The sequence below is a fragment of the Bidens hawaiensis genome, unplaced genomic scaffold (assembly GCF_021521415.1).
Source record: "Bidens hawaiensis isolate Kalapana, Puna unplaced genomic scaffold, B.hawaiensis_p1.1 tig00021324_1, whole genome shotgun sequence".
Taxonomy (NCBI): domain Eukaryota; kingdom Viridiplantae; phylum Streptophyta; class Magnoliopsida; order Asterales; family Asteraceae; genus Bidens; species Bidens hawaiensis.
In genome coordinates, this window is record NW_027493295.1 from 187,290 (window position 1) to 209,620 (window position 22,331).

The window sequence follows — 22,331 nt, forward strand, 5'->3', positions numbered from 1 at the left end:
ATGGAGATTTTAAGAAGTGTGACCCTTCTTCCTTCGACCGTACTAAGGGTGCGTTGAAAGCACATCAGTGGGTGAGAGAAATGGAGGCCATATTGAGGGTTAGTAAGTGTAAGGGGGAGGACATGGTGACCTTCGCGACTGCCTCGCTTCGTTCTGAAGCGCTATGTTGGAGGGATAATCTGGTGCAGGCTATGGGTGATTGTTCTATTAGGAGGATGACTTGGGATGAGTTGAAGAGGTTGGTTCTTGATCAGTTTTGTCCTCCACACGAATTGGATAAGATTGAACAAGATTTCTTGGCCTTGGAAGCTAGCAGTATGACGCATCGGGAGTACACCACGAAGTTTAATAAGATGGCTCGCTTATGTCCCGATTTGGTTACTCCTGAAACCAAGAGGATTAAAAAGTATGTGAAGGGTCTTCCGACGGATATTCGAAGGGGTGTGATGACCACCAACATGAACTCGTTTCATTCAGTGGTTACCCTAGCCGGCACATTATACGACCAGAGGGAGAAATTACCTCCAACCGAGACTAGGAGGACGTGGAATTCAAATTCGTACGGTAAACGGCCCGTGGAAAACAACTTTAATTCGGCCGAGAAGAGGGTTAAGATTGAGAATTTGGACGTTTTTAAAATGCAAGAAGTGCGGGAAACAACACAAAGGGGAATGTAAGCATGGGTCTAGTTCCTGTTTCCGTTGTGATAAGGTTGGACACCCCCATTTCGAGTGTCCGACGTTGACTTGTTTCCGCTGTAAGGGAGCTGGCCACTTGGCATCAAACTGCCCTACTATCAAGACTGGGGGGGCGACCCGGGAACTTCCTCGAGGGGGAAACTGGAAGAAAAGCCAAAGGTCTGGGCGAGGGCCTTCAATATCACCAAGAAAGAGGCAAAGGATGATGCGGAGGTTGTTTCGGGTACTTTTCCCAATACGTCATTATAATTTACCATTTTGAATTTCTTTTCCTTTGGAAACGTTTGTGTGTTCAAATAGCTAAGTAAGTAGTGTAATATTATACCAGGTACCTATTTACTTGATGAAATACATGCAACCGTTTTATTTGATTCGGGTGCCAGTAGAAGTTTTGTGTCTACCACTTTCTGTTCCTTGTTGAATAAATTACCCGAGCGCGTAGTTGATGTGTTTGATGTTGAGGTCGCCGTAGGAAAGTCTGTATCCGTGTCTAGGGCTATTCAGGGTTGTACCATCGAGTTGTCTGGGTATAGATTTCTTGTGCGACTGTACTTGATGCCGCTTGGCTATTTCGATGTGGTGCTTGGGATGGACTGGCTCGCGAGTGTTGATGCTTAGATCAATTGTGGTCATAAACTAGTACGTCTAAGGGCCCAGGATGGGACCCAATTATGGTCGACGGTGATCGGAACGGTGAAACTCCACCTATCATATCCATGCTTAAGGCGAGGAAATTGATGCAACGGGGGTGCGGAGCGTATCTGGCGTATGCTATAAACGTAAAAACCGAGGATGCTACTGTCGGTGATGTTCCTATTGTTCGGGATTTCCCGGATATTTTTCCTGATGATTTGTCAGATATGCCGTCGGATCGCGAAGTCTAGTTCCGAATAGACCTTGTTCTAGATGAGTTTCATGATGCCCCCTTTTAACTCTTTTTTAGTTTTTGGGTTAGCATGTACACTTAAACGATTTTGTTTGAAGAACCGTTTAAATTATTTTGCATAGGCTTATTTATATAGGATAGGCATTGAAATGATAATATTAAATGATGTATGGATGTGTATGTATATATATTATCTAATGGCCAATAATTGGCGAATGATGTAGTCGTTATCGATTACGGATGTTACGCATGCCTACTTCGTGTTTGCACGCGTTGATGGAATGTTACGTATTGGGGTTGTACATTTTCTCGGCCCTGAATGTTATTATTGAATGTTATATATTTTTATATATAGGAAGGCATGTATAGAGATGTTTATATATGAGAATGATTACCTATTATTATTGTCGATATGGTTTTTCTGCAGGGGCTACCGTAGCTTACGGTAGCCACCATAGTATACTGTGGCTTCTGAGGAATAAAAATCTATTATTATTAAAGATGTTATTCATTTAAACTTGAACTCATTCAGCTTAAGCTGACTTTGTGTACATGTTAGTGTGAGTTTCAGGTTAAGAGGAGGATGCTTACCGCTTGGACGTGCTCGAGACTACTCGGTCGGTTGAAGGCATATTTAGTCAGAAGTTTCAATAAAATTAAAACATTCTCTTTTAATGTTTTATTAAATATATTTCAATTTGATTTGGAATTTGTTTTAATAATTTTCCGCTGAACCTATACTCTGAATTATTATTTTAATGAAACGAACTGTTTAAGTTTAAGTACTTTTGTAAATATCTTGTATGAGTACCAACTGTGGGACCACCGGGAGTCGGGTTCTTACAGGTTGTACACGTGTCTGGTGACTTAGCATGGTCATCGCGATACGCGATGACCTTGTTGATTATGCCATAGCATATCGTTGCCGCCCATTTCTGGGTTATTGTGCATGTCCATCGCTATACGCGATGAGTGAAATGGTTTCCCCGTCACGTATTGCGATGAGTCTGGATTTTCAGATTTTTCATTTTAGTCCCTAGACTTATAAAATTTAGTATATTTGGCTAAATTTTTATAGGGTTATTTACGCAGTGTTACAAACTGATTTGGGTGACGATGTGAGAGGACGCCTTCTAGAGATAGAACATATTTAGATTTGGATGAATGACGGTTGTTATAGGATTTTAGGTTAAAGAAACTACCACTCAAATAGTTTTAGGTTACTAATGGGCCTCCACTTAAAACACAAAACTAGTGGACCATTAATGTGGGCTAATACTTTATATATTCTAGTGGGCCCCAAACTTAATCAAATTGGTTCGGTTACGCACTTTGGTTCGATTAATCAGTTAGATTATTTTGGTTAACCGGAACCAGACAAAAAAAAACATTATATAAAGAAAATCTAAAACAAAAAACCGGTGTCATTTCTTAGGTTCATTTTCTTTTTCGATTAATCGGTTCAGTTATTTCGTTTCAAACGTTTGTTTTTTCCTTATTTTTTCATCTTTAACACAACTTCATATACATGAAACACAACTACTTCACAAACTTATAAATTTTATACAGTTCTGTACGTGTGTATCAGTATAACTTAACATTGTATAAGTCTCTAAGTATACTTGTAATGTTACACACGTATCAGCGTATGTAGTTGTATAATATGTACGAGTTAGGAAAATGAAAGTGGTCCCCGTATTATGAAGTAATACAAAACTTGGATGTAGAAAAAACAAAACGAACTTCGTTAATTAAAAAACCATATTCAAGCTGTCGAAAATATGTAGCAACTCCCAACACATTTGCTACGCATTTTCTACAAACTATTAGTTGCGTCGAAAATGCGTAGCAAATTTGCACCAAGTTGCTACACATTCCTACGCATTTTCTACAAACTATGAGTTACGTCGAAAATGCGTAGCAAATTTGCACCAAGTTGCTAGACATTTGTTACGCATTTCCAATAATATGATATTGTTATTTGATTTTCGAGGTTATTAAGTTTTTGTCTATCCTATCTTTTACACAACTTCATTGTACATGGAATACATCTACTTCACAAACTTATACATTTTATACGTTGACATACGTACATGTGTACCGTTAGAACTTATAACTTTGAACAACCTCTTATAGTTCTATAGGTATAACTGTAATGGTAAACACATATGTATGTAAGTTGTATAACATGTGTGAGTTAGGATAATGAAAGTATTCCATGTATGACGAGGTTATACAAAATTTGGATGAAAGAAAAGACAAACGTTGGAGGATTGGAGTTCGTTAATCAAAAAACTTATTCAAGCAGTCAGAATTGCGTAGAAAATGTGTCGCAAGTTGCCACACATTTTCTACAAAATAAGCGTTGTGTCGGAAATGCGTCGGCACTCACATTATTAACTTTATTAATGTATTGATGAAATCCAAAATTAAAACGTAGCGTTGGAAATGTGTTGGAAATTCCGACACATTTATGAATCATTTTATTTTTATCATTTACTTATCGTATTTTAACCAAAACAAAATAAAAAATTGAAATATTGCGTCGGAAATGCGTCATAGATTCCGACACATTTCTGACGCGGTTTATATTTTTATCTAGGTTAACATATTACAAAAATAAAATTACAAAATTAGACTGCTGTGTCGGAATTGCGTCGAAATTTCCGACACATTTCTGACACAATTTGTATTATGATACAGTTTTTCATATAAAAAAAACCAAAATTACAAAATTAAATTGTTGTGTCGGATTTGTGTCGGAAATTCCGACACAATTTTGACACAATCTGGTTTTTGTCGGAAAATATTAGGGTTTACATTTTGTTAGAAATGTGTCGGAAATGTGTGGCAAATTCCGACGCAAAATTTTGCGTCACAAATTTTGGTAGCTCTCCAACCAATTTTCTAGTGTGTGGTCCACCTCAGTTTTTATAATTTTTTTTATTTATATTTGGTTTTAATTCCGGTACAATAATGCACGTCACCGAAACCGATCGAATTTGCGTCGACTTACCAGCTCAGAGCTTGGGGTTTACCATCATTTGAGTTTTACCGACCTGCTGCGCTAGGTAAAAAACTAGTTATATATATACTCTCAATTTCTTCTACGCTAGAGCTTTCGGTGTTTTAAAAGTAGAAACATCGATAGACTCGTTTGACAATGTTGGCTGCAAGAGGGTTTAAAGAATTGATCATAATCATTATGCTTCTATTAGTCGATACTAATCCTGGCAAGCTTGTGGCCAGGGGCTTTAATCTCAAAGAGGGGATTGATATTTTGAGACGTTATCCATGCGCTTAATCCTACTATGATTTGTATTGTTTTCTATGTCGCTTTCTCTGAAGAATGTTAGCAACATGTTGATGTCAATAATATCCTTTTTTTATGAAGATTTATCTAGGACTGTATAGATATCTCAGCCTTAATAAAGCATTTACTAACTCCACTTGACCAGATCATGTCTGTTTGCCATAGAAGACTCTTTATGGCCTTGATCAAGCAGGCTCCTTGTGCTTTGTTTTCCATGCTGTCTTTTGCACCAACTTCCTCAAGATTTTTTCATTGTGTATTCTACCTTTCAATATTTACTTATTGTGGTAGTTCGGAAGTCAGCTATGTATTGGTATAGGTTGATGACATCATCATCTGGAGTTTTTCATTGTTTATTATTTATTTGAATAGTTGCTCATGCTCACAATTGGCGTACAGGCTACATTCACTGATAATATATATAATACATTTATTCCAGTAGTGCTACTTACGTGGCCTATTACATCGGACTGTACATACTGACTACATACATTAGCTTTCTCGGTATTCTAACTTACCTTTGGGGGACCTACCGGTTGAAGCTACACTAGGCTTCAACTCTATCGTCATCAACTCTGCCGATAACCTTTTTTGAACAGAATTTCTATTCTTTGTTGAGTTAATGAGGTTCGTTTACGAGTCAGACGGGTCGGCACATTATCAGGTCACAGAACGAGGCAATAATAGGCTGCATGTTGATGGATAATAACCATATATGTTTGAGCTGCAAGTGTTTATAAATTATATTAGGATATAATTTTTTTTTAGTGCTCCTTTTATATTTCATAGAATCATCCAAACGATTTACAATGAAGTTGCAGGTAAGCGGGCAACAAGCTGCGCCGCAACCCTCTTTTGGATAGCAAACCCAATCCGACTAAAAACAACGTTTTGATTCTTATGGGCTGATACGTTACTATACACAACTTTCTGAACCCTATTCAAAAGGTCCACGGTATCCGGAGCTAAGAAACCAAAAGTGTCAAAGGCGAAGGGGATAAACACGTGTTGATTCTCCAGACAAGCTCTCTCGTGTTTAGCAACCTTGCCCGATGCCGCCTTCAATGCTGCCTGGCCTGCTACAAATCCAGTGTCCCTAATCCCAACAAGAGGGGACACTCCTGTGAGGTCGACACAAGCGTGTTTTCCCCCTACCCACCCAAAAACAAGTATTGGATTGGTTAGAGGTGACCGAGTCTAGTGGAAGAAGTGCACTTAAGGTAAAAGATTGAGTCTATTCTTCTGTTTCCATTTCTTTAGGATAAAGTTTGTTTTATTGTATTTGTTGTTCCCACATTTGTTTGTAAAGCCTATATGAAGCCTCTTAGTTTATTGAATAGATTGTACCTTCTTTTGATATTGTAGCAGATAGCATTCCCAAACTTTCTTCTTCATGTATTTCACTACATATTATAACATACATACGTGTTTTGTTTGTGTAATCAGGGCCTGAACCAACATTATTTTCTCGTGATACCTTCTCTTTAATAGCCTGCTCCCACTATAACGAATATGTTACTATACTGGCATCTAAATAGTATTGGTATCCACTGTTGGTTATCAGATGGAAAATTGAGCAACACACAAATTATAGAAACAGATAATGATTCTCAAAGCTTTGTTACTTTTATTGATAAACTTGAGAATTGAACGTACATAATAGATCAACTCAAATGACTTTAAATAACAAACTAAACATAAATTCAGGATAGAATACTTGACTCAAACGGCTCCCTTTGTTTGCTGAGAGAATAATTCAAAATGCAAACGGTAACATGCATGTGATAAGCATGCCTTTAATTCCAGCTGGATTATTACTTTGAGTTACTACCAACACTCTCCCTTAACTCAATCCTCTGAACTCCCAGCTTTGCACGAAAATATTCAAATATCTCCTTGTTAAGAGCCTTGGTTAGGACATCAACAATTTGTTTATGAGTGCCACAAAATTCTAATTTCACTTGACCTTCATTCACAACTTCTCTAATGAAATGAAACCTTATTTCAATATGCTTAGATCGATTATGTAAAACTGGATTCTTTGACAAACATATAGCAGACCTACTATCAAAATAGATAGTAGTACCTTCATTTTGCTTGTGACCCAGATCCTCCAAAATTCTTTTTATCCAGATTGCTTGGCATGCTGCACTAGTGGCTGCAACATATTCTGCTTCAGTACTTGACAAAGCAACAATATGTTGCTTCTTTGAACTCCAAGTGACAGCTCCACTTCCAAGGTTAAAGACATGAGCAGACACACTCTTTCTATCATCTATATTACTTGCCCAATCACTATCAGTGAATCCAGTGAGCCTCACATTTTGCTCCATACAAGCTGTCATATAACATAAACCATATTTTGTTGTTTGTGCAACATACCTGAGTATTATTTTAGCTGCCCCTAGATGAATTTTCGATGGACTTTGCATGTATCTTGCTACTAGGCCCACAGAATAAGCTATGTCTGGCCTAGTATGGGTTAAGTACATTAGACCACCTATAAGACTTCTGTACATTGATTCTTCTGTATAATCAGCACCATCATCCCATTGAAGCTTCTCATTTTTATTCATAGGTGTGTCTTCCAAATTACAATTAGCCGTGCTAAACTTTCAAGTAAGGTTAGAGTATACCTTTACTGACCAACAAAGATGCCTTCTTCACTTTGGCGAATCTCCAATCCAAGGAAGAATGAAAGTAAACCCAAATCTGTCATTTCAAACTTTTTCATCATGCCTTTCTTAAATTCATTCACATGTACTTTGTTAGAACTTGCACAAATTATGTCATCTACATACAAGCGCACATACATTAGATCATTGTTGGTTTTCTTAATGTATAATGTAGGCTCATTTAGACTTCTTTCGTAACCTTGACTGATAAAGTATGCATCTATCTTGGAGGACCAAGCTCTTGGAGCTTGCTTAAGCCTGTAGAGGGCTTTACTGAGTTTATACACCTTGTCTTCTTCTCCTTCTACCTCAAAACCTTCAGGTTGTTGAACGAATATGTCTTCATCTAACTCGCCATTAAGAAAGGCTGATTTCACATCTAGTTGATGTAAAGTCAACCTAGTTGTGCAGCCACCGCAAGAATAATTCTGATTGTTTCAAACCGTGCCACTGGTGCAAATGTTTCTTCATAATCCAAACCTTTTTGTTGAGAGTACCCTTTGGCCACCAATCTGGCCTTGTGCCTTAGAATCTCTCCATCTGAACCAACTTTCGTCTAGTAAAGCCACTTGAGACTAATGTAGATGTCGTTCTCTAATAAAAAACAAGTATTTATAAGACTTAAATACCTATAACTAGTATGGGTAAGTAAGGTCGTCTCCACAGGGAATCAGTGGAAAGCGCAAGTAAAGTTCATAATTACTAATTAATTAATTAAGGTGGACAGACGATGTCAAGCAATTTAGAAAAAAGTTTATTATAGTAACACTCGATTACTTTTAAAGCTGTAAACAATTATGAGATAAAGATTCACTTCAGGTTCAGGTAAAGTGATAACCAATTAATCACACATTCTTAAAGATTAATTGCGCAATAATTACTAAACCTAGCATTTGGGTTGTGAGGAAAATCGATGCCCAAACCGAATTGTTGACACAACTGAACTCCGGTTTACCCAATTATCAGTTTAATGTATGAAAATTAATTATAAGCAATGACTAACGATTACTGGTTCAATGACATAAGAGCTAACCCTACATGTGATGAACACAACCAGAAAAGTGATGCAAAGTTTTATAATAAAAAAACATAAACTGTTTAAACAATCAATTCATAATGTAAAACAAGATTAAAAACATTCAATCAAGTTCATTGTCATTTAAAACATAGAATCTGATCAAAGTTAGTTTACACAAAACCCAAGCCTAAACTGAATACAATGGTTAGCCTGACATCATCATCACAAAGGATTCACTTATCTGAAGAGAGGACAAAAGCATGCGATGAACGGGTGAATCGGCGGCTTCGGGATGGTGCAAAATCGTCCTAGGGCTTGTACTTGGTTGCTAGAATGAAGGTTAGGTCTAAAAATAGGCTCAAAACTGATTATATCAAAGTTAGGGTAATTTTCCCGTCAGGAGGGATGTTAGCACGGTGCTAATATCCAGGGGTGAGCCTTTAGAGCCGCGCTAAAGACTCATTTGTCTGATGATCTTAGAGTATCTCTACATCACACTCAGGACCCCTTAGCATCGCGCTAAGGGTGTCTGACACAGTTTTCTTTATTTTCTTTTTTATATTTTGCATAGGAAAGCGTGCCGATCATCATGAGTCTTCTACATCTTCGTTCCAAGCCATATTTCATCTGAATAAGCGTCCTTAACATCAAATATCCTGAAATACATAAACACGCTTGAAGTACTAAAGTTCACATAATATTTAAATTAAAAATAAAAAAATAATATAATAATATACATGAATTTGACCCGACCATCAGAGCCCTACAACATTCTTATGAGCAGGTAACTTCATTAGCTTCCATGTGTTATTCTTGTGAATTGCTTCTAATTCTTTCATCATGGCCTGTTGTCAGTCATCCTTGATTGAAGCTTCATCATAAGTAATGGGATCAGTTGCTGTGAGAGCAAACTAACAGTTGGCATATACTTCCTGTAATGTCTTGTACCTGATGGGATAGATGTTTCAATGGAACTTGAACGTTGAGTTGTGTTGGATGGTTCAACACCAGATTGCTCAAAACTTCTTGTGCTAGGACCTTGCATTGGCGTAGACATGGTAGACGAATTAGATACAGGTATATGCTCACTATTAGATGAATTACCTGAGGTTCTAACCATAGGCTCATACGCTGGATCTTCTAAAAATTGATAGCTTGAATTGATGTACTCTCCATTCCAATTCCAACTGGCATCCTCCACAAGCATAACATATCTTCTGGTTAGTATCTTTTTAGTCCCAGGGTTATATAATCCGTACCCTTTGCTTTGATTAGAATACCCTATGAAAATGCACTTTTCACCCTTATCATCCAATTTTCTTCTTAACTGAGATGGCACCAACCCTATGCTATACACCCAAAGACCTTGAGATGATGCACCGATGGCTTCCTTCCTGACCAACGTTCACTGGGAGTTTGGTTATTAAGATATTTGGTAGGACATAAGTTTAAAACACTTACAGCAGTGGCAGCTGCTTCTGCCCAAAAGAAGTTAGGCAGTTTCTTAGCTTTCAACATGCTTCTTGTGAGTTCTAGTATGCATCTATTCTTTCTATCTGTTACTACATTTTGTTCTGGCATGTATGGGGGCGTTAACTCCCTTCTTATTCCATGTTGTTCACAAAAGTTATTGAATTCCTTGGAGGTGTACTCACCAACTCGATCAGATCACAATACTTTCACATAGCAGCCACTTTGTTTCTCTACCAATGCCTTGAAAATCTTGAACTTCTCAAACACATTAGACTTCTTCTCTATAAATTATATCCAGCACATAAGAGTTAAATCATCAATAAAGTGTAAAAAGAATCTACTACCTCCCAAACTGTTAACTTCCATAGGGCCGCAAACATCTGAGTGTATCAGTTCTAGCTTTTGAGTGGCTCTCCATTGGCTTTTGTAAAATGTCTTCTTGATCTTTTACCCAATACACACCCTTCACATGAATTAACTAAGTTGATCTTTGGCAGCCCATACACCATACCTTTGTCATGAAGTTGTTGCAACCCGTTATAATGTTAGTGCCCATACCTAGCATGCCATAACTTTGAAATAACATTTTAACTTCTAACGGTGGTTTGAGTCTTTGTGGCATCTAGTAGAAACATGTTATATTGTGCCAAAGGAATCTTCATCAGCTCCTTCCCTGTTGGTTTGTGAACTATTCTGCATTCTTCATCTTCAAAATATAACCCAAATCCCATTCTCATCAGTTAACCTTCACTTAGGAGATTGTACTCTAGTTGGGGAGCATAGTATACATCTCCTAAGTATTTGTGTTGGTCATTAGATTCATTAATCTTGACTTCTCCTTTGCCTACCACATCTAACTCCTTCTTGTCATCCAGTTTAACAGATAGAGTGAAAGTTTCATCCAATTTGGTGAAGCTCTCCCTTGATCCGGTCATGTGGTTTGAACAACCAGAGTCAAGGAACCAAAGGGCATTCGAAGCAACATGTTCAGATGAGTGAGCTATAAGGGCATAAGAAGGCTCACTCACAACAGCTGAATCAATACAAGCAAAAATTAATCGATGATCATTATTAGGAGGATTACCAACATTTTCTTCATTATGATCTGCTGCAACATTAGCTTGAACGCCATCACCAAACGAACAATCACGTTGGACATGTCCAAATCGGTTACAGTTGTAACATTGAGGTCCTTTGTTTCTTTCCGCCATCCTCCCTCTTCATTGACCCTTTAATAGAGTCCCGCCCCGACCTCTTCCATTGGTGTTATTGATGTGTTGTAAAACACACTTACTTTCCGTACATGTTATCATATTTTAATTGCTTATTAGTATAATAAATAAGAGTTACGGATGGTTTTTGCATGATCTTACAAAGATTGAATATTAATTGTAGGTTATGAGTTTTAAGATAGAAAAGTGTAAAGTTTGAAGACTCTAGGGGCCTTTTTGATCAAGATTGAATACTACAAGTCAAGGCCCGACCCAAGCCCACAAGATACAAGCCTTTTTTGCATTATTATATTAAGTAAAATAAAATAAAAAGGAACCTTAACACCCTCATACCTATTTTCGATCGGAAATAAGCAAGAAAGAAAAGAGAGTTTGTTATTTGAGTTTGGTCTGCTAGAGTTTGTTTTCTTTAAGGAAACCAAGTTGAATTGGAGTTGGGTTGTGTGGTTGGTAATTAATTCACGTGGGAGCACAAGTGGGCAGATCACAAAAGCAACAATAAAACACAAATTAAAAACCTAATACCCTAAGCAGTCCGATCGGGATTGTGGCAGCTAAGAAAAGAATAGGAAAAATCGTTTTTTCCATTGAAGACAGCCAAGGAAAAGTAAGGACAGCAGCTAAGGGTCTTTCTTCATCAATAATCTCAGCCATAATCGATAGTAAATCATTCATAAACTTTACGTTTTTGTTTATGTTCGTAACTCTTGTTGATTTGATGTTTTACTTGAATAGTTTTGCAATTGAATTGAAGATTGACTTGTGCTTAATTGATCTTGATCATTTAATGAGTTTAATTATGTTTTGGTTGAGTTATATGATGTTTAAATTAAGTTTTTGCTGCTGTCCAAAATTAATGTTAGGCTAAACTAGTTAGTTCTACCTAGGTTAGATGATTATTGTTAGGTTTTAGTGAGTAATATGGATTGTTGATCATCATGACTTGAATTGTTGATGAAAAGTTTGGTTTAACATTGAATTAGGTTGTGTTTAGTGGCTGTGTTTTGATTAATTATACTCATATACCTCTTGCTTTGATTGATTAAAACGGTTTTGGTTGATTTTAGCTTGTTTGAAGTCTTTACTTTGTGTTTAGAGATTGTTTGCGGGGTGTATAACCGTAGGGTTTAGTTGGGTATGTTAATTAGTTAAAATCAGCGGGTGAACACCTTATTAGAGACCGAGAGGTGATAGGAAGTAGGGTCGTCTCATAGCTTTTACTTGTTAGGATTAGGATCGCGCGAGAGCGGTTTCGGTTCTTGTCGGGTTTGGGTTTGTGAACGATTAGTTGACCTAGTTTAAGTTAAACTTAATTGTTCCTCTATCCTTGGTTGCTTAGTATTCGTATCCATTAGGGTTGTGTGTCGGTGAGATCAAGAGGAGAGTCGACATTAGAGCAATTTAGAAATTCGTTTCCCGGTTTGTCCTTAAAATCAACTAAGTGTAAGTTAGGGTTTGTCAGTGAGACCGAGAGGTGATCTAGCTTTCTTGAGTGAACCTTAGTTGTGTCATCATTAGGAACCGGTTTCATGAGATTCTTTAATCCATTAGCATATTATACCTTCAATAGGCTTCTTACCAAGGTAGCGTTTTCTCCATTGATAAGTCTCATTCTCAAAGTTTCGTCTAGTCTTGGTTAGGGTTAAGTACTAAAAAAGTTTTCACGTGTCCTCGTGTTCGATACTCAGACTTCTTTATTTCTAATGTTCTATACTATTAGTGATCGGTACACTTGCCGGTTTTGTGTGGTTTCTTTAGGAGTATTGTTTTATAAATTTAAAGCTTAGTTGTGAGTTACTTAGAAAGAGCATCATTAGACACATATCAAGTTTTTGGCGCCGTTTCCGGGGACACGGTTAGAGGCGTATTGAGAATGACTCGATTTAGGACTTACCTTGTTTGCTACTTGTTTTTCTTATTTGCTTTGTTTGTTAGTTTAAAATTGTTTAGCTAATTTTAGTTTATTTTGTTTATTATAATAGTTGTATGCGACGTACTCGATCTCTAGGACCACCAGAAGCTAAAGGATTTTCTGAACCAGAGAGAGAGTTGCGAGAGAGACGTCGTACTAAGCCGTCTTCCAGTTCTTCTTCGTCGTCTGTTGGTAATACATCCTCTTCTCCTACTTTTTCTGAACCCGTCATTAGGGATAGGATCATGGGCGACACAGCACCACAGAGAAGGACAGTTGCAGACCGGGCCCATCCGGTCGACGCTGGAGCGAGATCCAGCATTGCTCCACCAGCCATCGCAAGTAACAACAATTGGCAGATTCCATCGAACATTCTGAACACCATGAAACTTCAAATTTTTCCGTTCTCACTCATTGATCATGCGAGTCTGTGGTTTGGTCCCTCCCATAGGGATCTATAGCTACTTGGGCTGCCATGCAGACCTAGTTTCTTGAGATATACGATCCTCCGGCTAAGGCCGCTCGTATGCGTAACCAGTTTCATTCTTTCAAGATGGAGGACACCGAGAGCTTCTACGAGGCATGGGAGAGATTCAAAAATCTACTTGCTTTATGCCCGAACCACGGCCTGTAGGACTGGGCAGTTGTTGAAAAGTTCTATAACGGAGTGACGTAGCGACTCAGAGTATGTTTGACACTGCTTCATGAGGCAACTTATTGACGATAGCGGATACCGATGAGTGTATTGCCTTGTTTAATGGTTTAGCCATGAGTGGATACCAGAGACCACCCGCTAAGAGCACCAAGACCGTCGACTCCTTATCACGCGGTATACATTTGGTTGATACGAGCACCGCACTTGTGGCACAGGTTGAGGCGTTGGCGAAGATTGTGAAGGAATTGCAGGTGAAGAGTAAGTTGTGCGAGATCTGTAGAGGAGGGCGTGATACTGTTCAGGCCCTATAGGTTTCCAGGGGGAGGCTGTAGACTTTGTTGGTAATCCAAACCGAAATCAAAATTCTTTCAATTATTATAATTCGGGTTAGAGAGGTAATCAATATTCCAAAAAAAGGAACTGAAATCAGTCCGGCTTCCAGCAGCGTCAGAGCCTATTTCAGGATTTCGGTGAGGGGGCGAGTAGTAGGGAGAAGAAGCCCACGTTAGAGGAGATGATGGCACAACAGACACAGACGCTGCCGCAGCTTATGACTCGAGTTGACTCCCGTCACAAAGAGACTCAAGAGAAATTTTGGGAGCACGAGTCATTCATGAGAAATCAGGGAGCGTCAATTCATATTGGTGGAAATAGCAAGTCGTCTGAATGAGAGGTCACCAGGTACACTTCCAATTAACACTGAACAAAATCCGAAGGCGTTCGTGAAGGCTATGATGACGAGGAGCGGTGCAGGGGCACGTAGTGAGCCCGTGAATAAAGAACTTGCAGTCGATGGAGAGGAGCAGGTGGACGAAGAGATTCAGTTGGAGTCGCCACCGGCCATAGTGCATCAGAGCCAAAGCCCAGGAAGTACAGCGTAGGCTAAGAATCAGCCATTACCCAGCACATCAGCGAGAGTCTACAAACCTAGACTTCCATATCCCGGGAGAGTCCGTAGGGATAGAGACGAGGAGCAGAACTCCAATTTTCTTTATCTTTTGAAGCAGCTTCATCTTAACATTCCATTCCTTGAGGCACTCACGCAAATGCCCAAATATGCAAAGTTCCTTAAGGATATTCTTTCGAATAAAGAGAAGTTAGCTGAGGTCTCTTCCACCCCTCTGAGTGCTGGTTGCTCAGCAGTCTTGCAGAGAAACTTACAAGAAAAGATGTCCGATCCTGGGAGTTTCACGATTCCCTGCATCTTGAGTGATAATACGGTTGTTCATGCGCTGACGGATCTATGTGCCAGTATTAATCTCATGCCGAATTCTGTGTATCGCAAGTTGGGTTTAGGCGAGCCAAGGCCTACTCGTATGATTATCCAGCTTGCTGATCGTTCTGTGAAATACCCCCGAGGGGTGGTCGAGAACATGCTAGTTCGTGTCGATAAGTTCATCTTCTCGGTGGACTTTGTCATCTTGGACATGAACGATGATGATAGTGTCCCACTTATCTTAGGCCGGCCATTCCTTGCCACTGCACAGGCGTTGATCGACGTCTGGGAGGGTAAGTTGATTTTGAGAGTTGGGGATGAGAACATCACCTTTGACGTTCGACAGTCACTGAAACACCCCAAGTCTGCTAATGACTCCTTATACTTCATTGATACCATTATGGAACATGTTGGGGAGTTTCTCAGCGAAATCTGTGGAGGGTCTGCCTCCGACACCCAGATCCTCGATAAGGAGATTCCAGAGATTGAGATGGTTGCCATGACCAATCAGTCCTTTGATGACGACACCGAGTCCCATATCCCTGAATCTGGCGTGTCTGCTGAGATTGTACGAGACGATCCTATGGACCGACCTTCGGTCGAGAGTCCTTCTTCTTCCTTAGAGCTTAAGGATTTGCCTGCCCATCTTGAGTATGCGTTTTTAGATTATGAGGGGAAGCTACCGGTTATTATTGCATCTGCTTTGACGAAGGTCGAGAAGGAGAAGTTGTTGAGGGTACTATGAGAGCACAAAAAGGCGATTGCATGGAAGATTATCAACATTAAGGGTATCAACCCTTCGTTTTGCACTCATAAAATACTCATGGAGGAAAATTTCAAAAGAGTCGTTCAGCCGTAATGGCAGCTTAATCTGAAAATGCAAGAGGTCGTGAAGAAGGAGATCATTAAACTCCTTGATGCGGGGATAATTTTCCCCATTTCTGATAGTGCTTAGGTGAGTGTAGTTCAAGTGGTTCCTAAAAAGGGTGGCATGACTGTCGTCACCAATGAAAGGAACGAGCTTATTCCCACTAGGACTGTGACTGGATGGCGAGTTTGCAACGACTATTGCAGACTGAATGATGCCACCAGGAAAGACCATTTTCCTTTACCCTTCATTGATCAGATGTTGGAGCGTTTAGCAGGTCAGTAGTACTACTATTTCTTAGATGGTTTCTCCGGGTACCTCCAGGTTCCGATAGCGCCCGAATACCAGGAGAAAACCACTTTTACCTGCCCTTACGGAACGTTTGCCTATAAGCGTATTCCGTTCGGACTTTGTAACGCTCCGGCCACATTCCGGAGATGTATGGTGGCCATTTTCCATGATATGATCAAGGACTCCATGGAGGTGTTCATGAATGATTTTTCTGTATTTGGGAGTTCCTTCGATCATTGTTTGTCTAATCTTGAGAGGATGATGTCCCGATGCGTTGACACGAACCTAGTTCTTAATTGGGAGAAGTGTCATTTCATGGTTCGCAAGGGCATTGTTCTGGGGCATCGGATTTCGAGTGCGGGGATAGAGGTTGACCGAGCAAAGGTCGAGACCATTTCTAATATTCCCCCGCCCACTTTTGTGAGATCCATTCGTAGTTTTCTACGTCATGCTGGGTTTTACCACCAGTTCATCAAAGAATTTTCTAAGATCGCGAGACCCATGACCAAACTTCTGGAGAAGGATGCTCCATTCGTCTTTTCTGAGCAGTGTATCGAGGCGTTTGATCTTCTAAACGATAAGCTCGTTAATGCCCCGATCATGGTTCCTCCCGACTGGTCGTTACCATTCAAGTTGATGTGTGACGCGAGCGATTTCGCAGTCGGAGAGGTTTAGGACAGCGGAAGGATAAACACTTCCATCCGATTTACTACGCTAGTCGGACCTTAAATGGCGCACATGAGAGCTATACCACCACCAAGAAAGAACTTTTAGCTGTGGTGTTTGCATTCGATAAATTTAGGTCCTATCTAGTTCTGTCTAAGACGATTGTGTACATGGACCATGCTGCTATTCGATATCTCTTCAGCAAGTAGGATGCTAAGCCTCGTCTTATTCAAAGATGCTCATTTGTTTGTTAAAATTTGTGACCGATGCCAAAGTGTCGTTAATATCTCATCCCGGAATGAGATGCCCCAAAATGCGATTCAGGTATGCGAGGTTTTTGATATTTGGGGTATTGATTTTTATGGGCCCGTTCCCGTCGTCTGGAGGGAGCAAGAACATACTGGTGGCTGTTTATTACGTTTCCAAATGGGTCGAGGCCAAAGCCTTGCCCACTCACGACGCCCCAGTTGTAGTGAGATTTTTGAGGAATCTTTTCTCTCGTTTTGGAGTCCCGAAAGCCTTGATCAGTGATCGAGGTACTCACTTCTGCAATGCGCAGATGGATAAGGCGTTGCAGCTCTATGGGGTCACCCATCGGCTTGCGATTGCCTACCACCCACATACTAGTGGGCAGGTGAAAGTGAGTAATAGGGGAATCAAACGTATTCTTGAGAAAACCGTTAGTGCGAATCATCGGGATTGGTCCGACAAATTAGATGACGCTTTGTGGGCCTTCCGTACAGCCTACAAGACTTCGACTGGTTCCACATCATTTCAGATGATTTATGGGAATGCCTGTCATCTTCCTATTGAGTTGGAGCACCGTGCTTCGTGGGCCCTTCAAAGGGTTAATCTTGATTCATCCACCGCAGAGGGCAATCGTTTCCACTAGTTGCACGAGTTAGAGGAGCTCCGGGATCACGCATATGCTTAGTCGTTTAAGTATAAGGAGCGGACGAAGGAACTGCATGATAGAAAACTGAAGGGTAATAAGCAGCTCAAGTGTGGGGATAAGGTCTTATTGTATAACTCCCGGTTGATGTTATTCCCGGGAAAGTTGAAATCCCGATGGTCGGGACAGTTCACGGTCACTGAGGTGTTCCCGTATGGCACAATTGAGATATAAGATCAAAGAGGGAAGTTTAAGGTGAACGGTCACATGTTGAAGACTTGAAGCATTACATAGGTGAGCCAGTTGCTGATCAGACAGTCGAGGTGTTCTACCTTGACTCATTTATCGAGGCGTAGACGCGTTTGGATGCATCACTCAAGAGACAGCCCGAGTTGTAGAGTGTGTATTATGATTTTCTTTATAATCTATTTTATTTCTTTTATTTATGTTAGTTAAAAATCAAAAAAATACAAAAAAATTTAAAAAATTAATAAAACTCAAAAAAATTAAAAAAAATAAAAAACACAAAAATATGTTTATTTCTTATATTTTTGTTTTCTGTGTTGTACGCCGCTACACGCGAGCGAGTTAGAGTGATTGTAGGTATGATTATGCGCATGGTAGCTCTGATGACGTTTTGGAACTGGTTCTCCCGAGGTTGCGGCCGCGAATGACATGTTATACGGTCGCTCGATTGATACACAGCTGATGAAGAATCTGCATATAAACCAGAGGAGTAACCCGTTTGTTGGTGCATGATGTCAGTAGTTCAGTGTCTAGTGTCTGTAATCGAGTTTGTAATGTTTTGTATTTGATGTAAGCGAAGTTAGCTAACAAGTTCGCTGATATAGGCGAACTTGTTAGACAAGCGAAGTTAGGGAAAACTTCGCCTGAACATGCCAGGCGAAGTTGTCGTGTTATATATTGATTAGGTTACGGCTTAATCAATAACATTAAGAAGTTTTATTATTCGAGTTTACGAGTCAGAGAGTCCTGTAATCAGTGATTGATATCACGTGTTTAAGGTTGCAATATAACGAGTATTTGTTTATTGTAACGTGTGTTCGATTGTGTTAACTCGTATCGTCTTCTACGCTCGTAACGCCTTACGTAGGGATTCCGCACCTACGTAGAACGAGATATCTCGTGTAGATCCGGCTGGGAACCTACAATTGGTATCAGAGCTTTTGCTCGATTGTGTGGTTCGGGATTATCACGCGGGTGTAGAAACCGTTCCGTTCGACTATTCGCGGGACGAGTTTTCTGAGTTTTTGTGTTATACTCACCTCCTACAATCATAAACAACCCATAACACCTTCACAAACCTCGTAAAATCCAGAAATCTAACCTGCATATTCATCGTGTTCATCAGGCGAAGTTGCCGTCACTGTTGGTAGGGTTTCAGCAAAGATATAAGGTTAAGCGAAGTTATCCACAACTTCGCCTACCTTCTCAAGTTCGCCTATATCAGAGAAGTTACCCACAACTTCGCCTACTTCACAAGTTCGCTTACCTTATGCGAAGTTATCTACAACTTCGCCAAATCAGGCGAATTTAAAAAGAAAGCGAAGTTCAGAATCAGCGAAGTTCAGACTTAAGCGAAGTTATCCACAACTTCGCCTACAGTACTGTTAAAAATAAAATTTTTATTTTTCGGGTTTCTGTGTGTTTCGTGAAAGATGTCTTCAATCAACATTACGGAACTAGTTAAGATGGAAGTGGAAGCGGGTTCGGCTACAATGGCACCGAAGATGCTTAAGAAAACCGATTATGTAGCGTGGAAAGATCGTTTTGAACAATATGTCAAGTACCAAGATGCTAAGATGTGGGTATGCATACAAGATGGTTACATTCCACCTACTGCTGAGTATGAGGGTCGTGATCAGATAAAGAAATACAAAGAGATGGAAGAAGAAGAGAATAAAATGTACGAGGCTGAAAGCAAAGCTCATGCTGCGATTACTATGGCTCTTCCACAAGAGATTCTACACACCTTCAGAAAGTATAAGACTGCTAGAGAGCTTTGGGAAGCTCTTGAAAACCGTTTTGAGGGTAATGTGGGAATTCGTGCTTCAAAGATTAAACTACTTAAAACCCAATTCTCGGTCTTCAAGTACTTGAAGAATGAATCACTTGATGATATCATCACTAGATATTATCATCTGATGACCGAACTCAACAATTATTCAATTGCTTACAAAGAAGATGAAATTGTTGAAAAGCTTCTTGATGCTCTCCCACCGAAATGGGAGATGTACACTGTGTTGATGAGAGAAGACAAAGACTTTGCTGACTATGACCTGGAAACAGCAGTTAACAAGCTACGAACTTTTGAACTAAACAAGGTTCGAAAAGAGACACCTACTGATCAGGTTCAAGATCCAGGAATGTATGGTGCAAAGGTTAATACAAGTTCAAGTTCGAAGTCTGATTCGTCTGCTTACTACTCAAAGGGAGAATCGGGCGCTAACTCAACACATGAAGGTCATGTATCTCTCAACATGAATGGTGATGTGTGCTTTGTAGCTGGAGGATCAAATGCTTCTAAACCTCAAGCAACCCAGAGTAGTTTTTCCCCATGTGTTTCGAACAACAACTACTTAAAGATGCCCATGAGTGTTAAATCTGCTAAACAGCAGTTTGCTCTCTATGCATCTATCATTGCTTCATATGAAAATTACGTTCAGGGTAAGATTGTTGATCCATCAATATTGGAGGGAGACTATGATCAGATCGATGCTGATGATCTGGAAGAGATGGATCTGCAGTGGCAGATGGCGATGATTGTTAGAAGGGTTAAGAGGTTTATGAAGAAGACAGGAAGGAAGTTTGTTGGTGAGAGACCGGGTTTTGACAAGTCAAAGGTGCGCTGTTACAACTGTCAACAGAATGGCCACTTTGCGAAGGAGTGCACGAATGAGAGAGTTGAACGTAGTCAGAACAGGTCGACACACCAGAATGGGGGTGGTAATGATAATAGATGTTGGTGCATAATGTCAGTAGTTCATAGTCTAGTGTCTGTAATCCAGTCTGTAATGTTAATTGTGTTTTGTTTATGTTTAAGCAAAGTTACTGACAAGTTCGCTTATCAGGCGAACTTGTTAGTCAAGCGAAGTTAGCAACAACTTCGCCTGAACATATCAGGCGAAGTTGTCGTATATTTATACGCTTGGTCACGACATGTTTAGGGTTGTTGAAGGTAATCGTATACGCGTGTGTGAGTCGAGAGACGTGAGAACCAGAGAGTATTGAGTCTGTATTCAGTGATTATATCACGTGTTTCGGTTATAATATAACGTGTGTTTATTCGTATCGTGTGTTTGTTTGATTCGTGTTCTACGCTCGTAACGACCTACGCAGGGATTCCGCACCTGTGTAGATCGAGATATCCCGTGCAGATCCATCCAGGGAACCTACAATTGGTACAATTGCGTCCTAGGCATACTCCACTCTTTGGGTACTTAATCAACCCGGAGTATGTGCCTGCTCGTGGGGATGAGTTTAAGGACCCGGCACCACAACAGGCAGGAGCACCTCAAGCTATACCTGCTGCTCCTGTTGTGTCACCGGAGGAGGAAGTGGACCTTGATGCAGAATTTGGTGGTCAAGGCTTCTTTGATATGGATCGGGTTGATCCAGAGGAGAACGTTCAGGTCCTTGTTGAACGTGCCTCGACTGTGCATGTTACTAGGGCAGCTACAACGGTGGCTGACTCAGATTTTGATGATGTAATGGATGAGGCAAGACGTATGATGGTGACTCAAGAGAGGACGTATGGGAAGAGAAAGAGGACAGATGACGACAGTGAGTCAGAAGAAGAAGAAGACATTCATAAGTTGATCAGACGTTCAAGAAGGGACAGGACAGGTGCAGGTAGGGGAGCCGGTGAGAGCTCTAGGGTGGTACGTTTCGCTCCGCCCGCACTGTTAGGTATGTCAATTGTCCCTACACCATTACAGGTCACAAGGCCAAGCACCACGGACGTTCCCGTGGTGGCTACATCATCATCTGTTGGCCTCCCATCCATCACACTCCAGCTGACGACTCCAGATATTGTATCGTTGCCGCCTCCAACGCTTACTCCGTCGGAGGTTGTTGCACAGGTTATTGAGTCAACAGTGGTTCACACTGCAGGGTTGTCGGTCACGATACCACCAGCGGTTACGTCCACAGCTACTTCTGATGTCCCGGTTTCATTCGAAATCCCTCCTCAGTATACTCAAGCCATATCTCACATGAGGTTCGATTTCGATGCAACCCTATCAGACTCGGAAAGAATAGCTGCACTTGAACGGGTCGTGGCAGAACAATCAAGGGTGAATCTTATCCAGACCCAGGCTATTCAGCGCCTAGTAGCAGAAAATCAACTACAGTCGTCCCTCCTGGTTGAACATGGAAAAATTATAGATGCTATGAAGGAGTTCTTGGCATCTCAGGGGGAGACGAGCTGTAAAGGCGACGAGCTCAGGACAAAGAAGAAGAATGACAGAGACGATGATCCCAATGCATCGAAAGGTGCAGGTGGTGAGTTGCCAA

General features: G+C 40.4%; 1 pseudogene; it reads right to left on the bottom strand.

Annotated features, from left to right (window-relative positions):
* Positions 1-6,711: 6,711 nt before the first annotated feature.
* On the bottom strand, positions 6,712-7,473 carry LOC143563142 (secreted RxLR effector protein 161 pseudogene; annotated as a pseudogene).
* Positions 7,474-22,331: the final 14,858 nt, after the last annotated feature.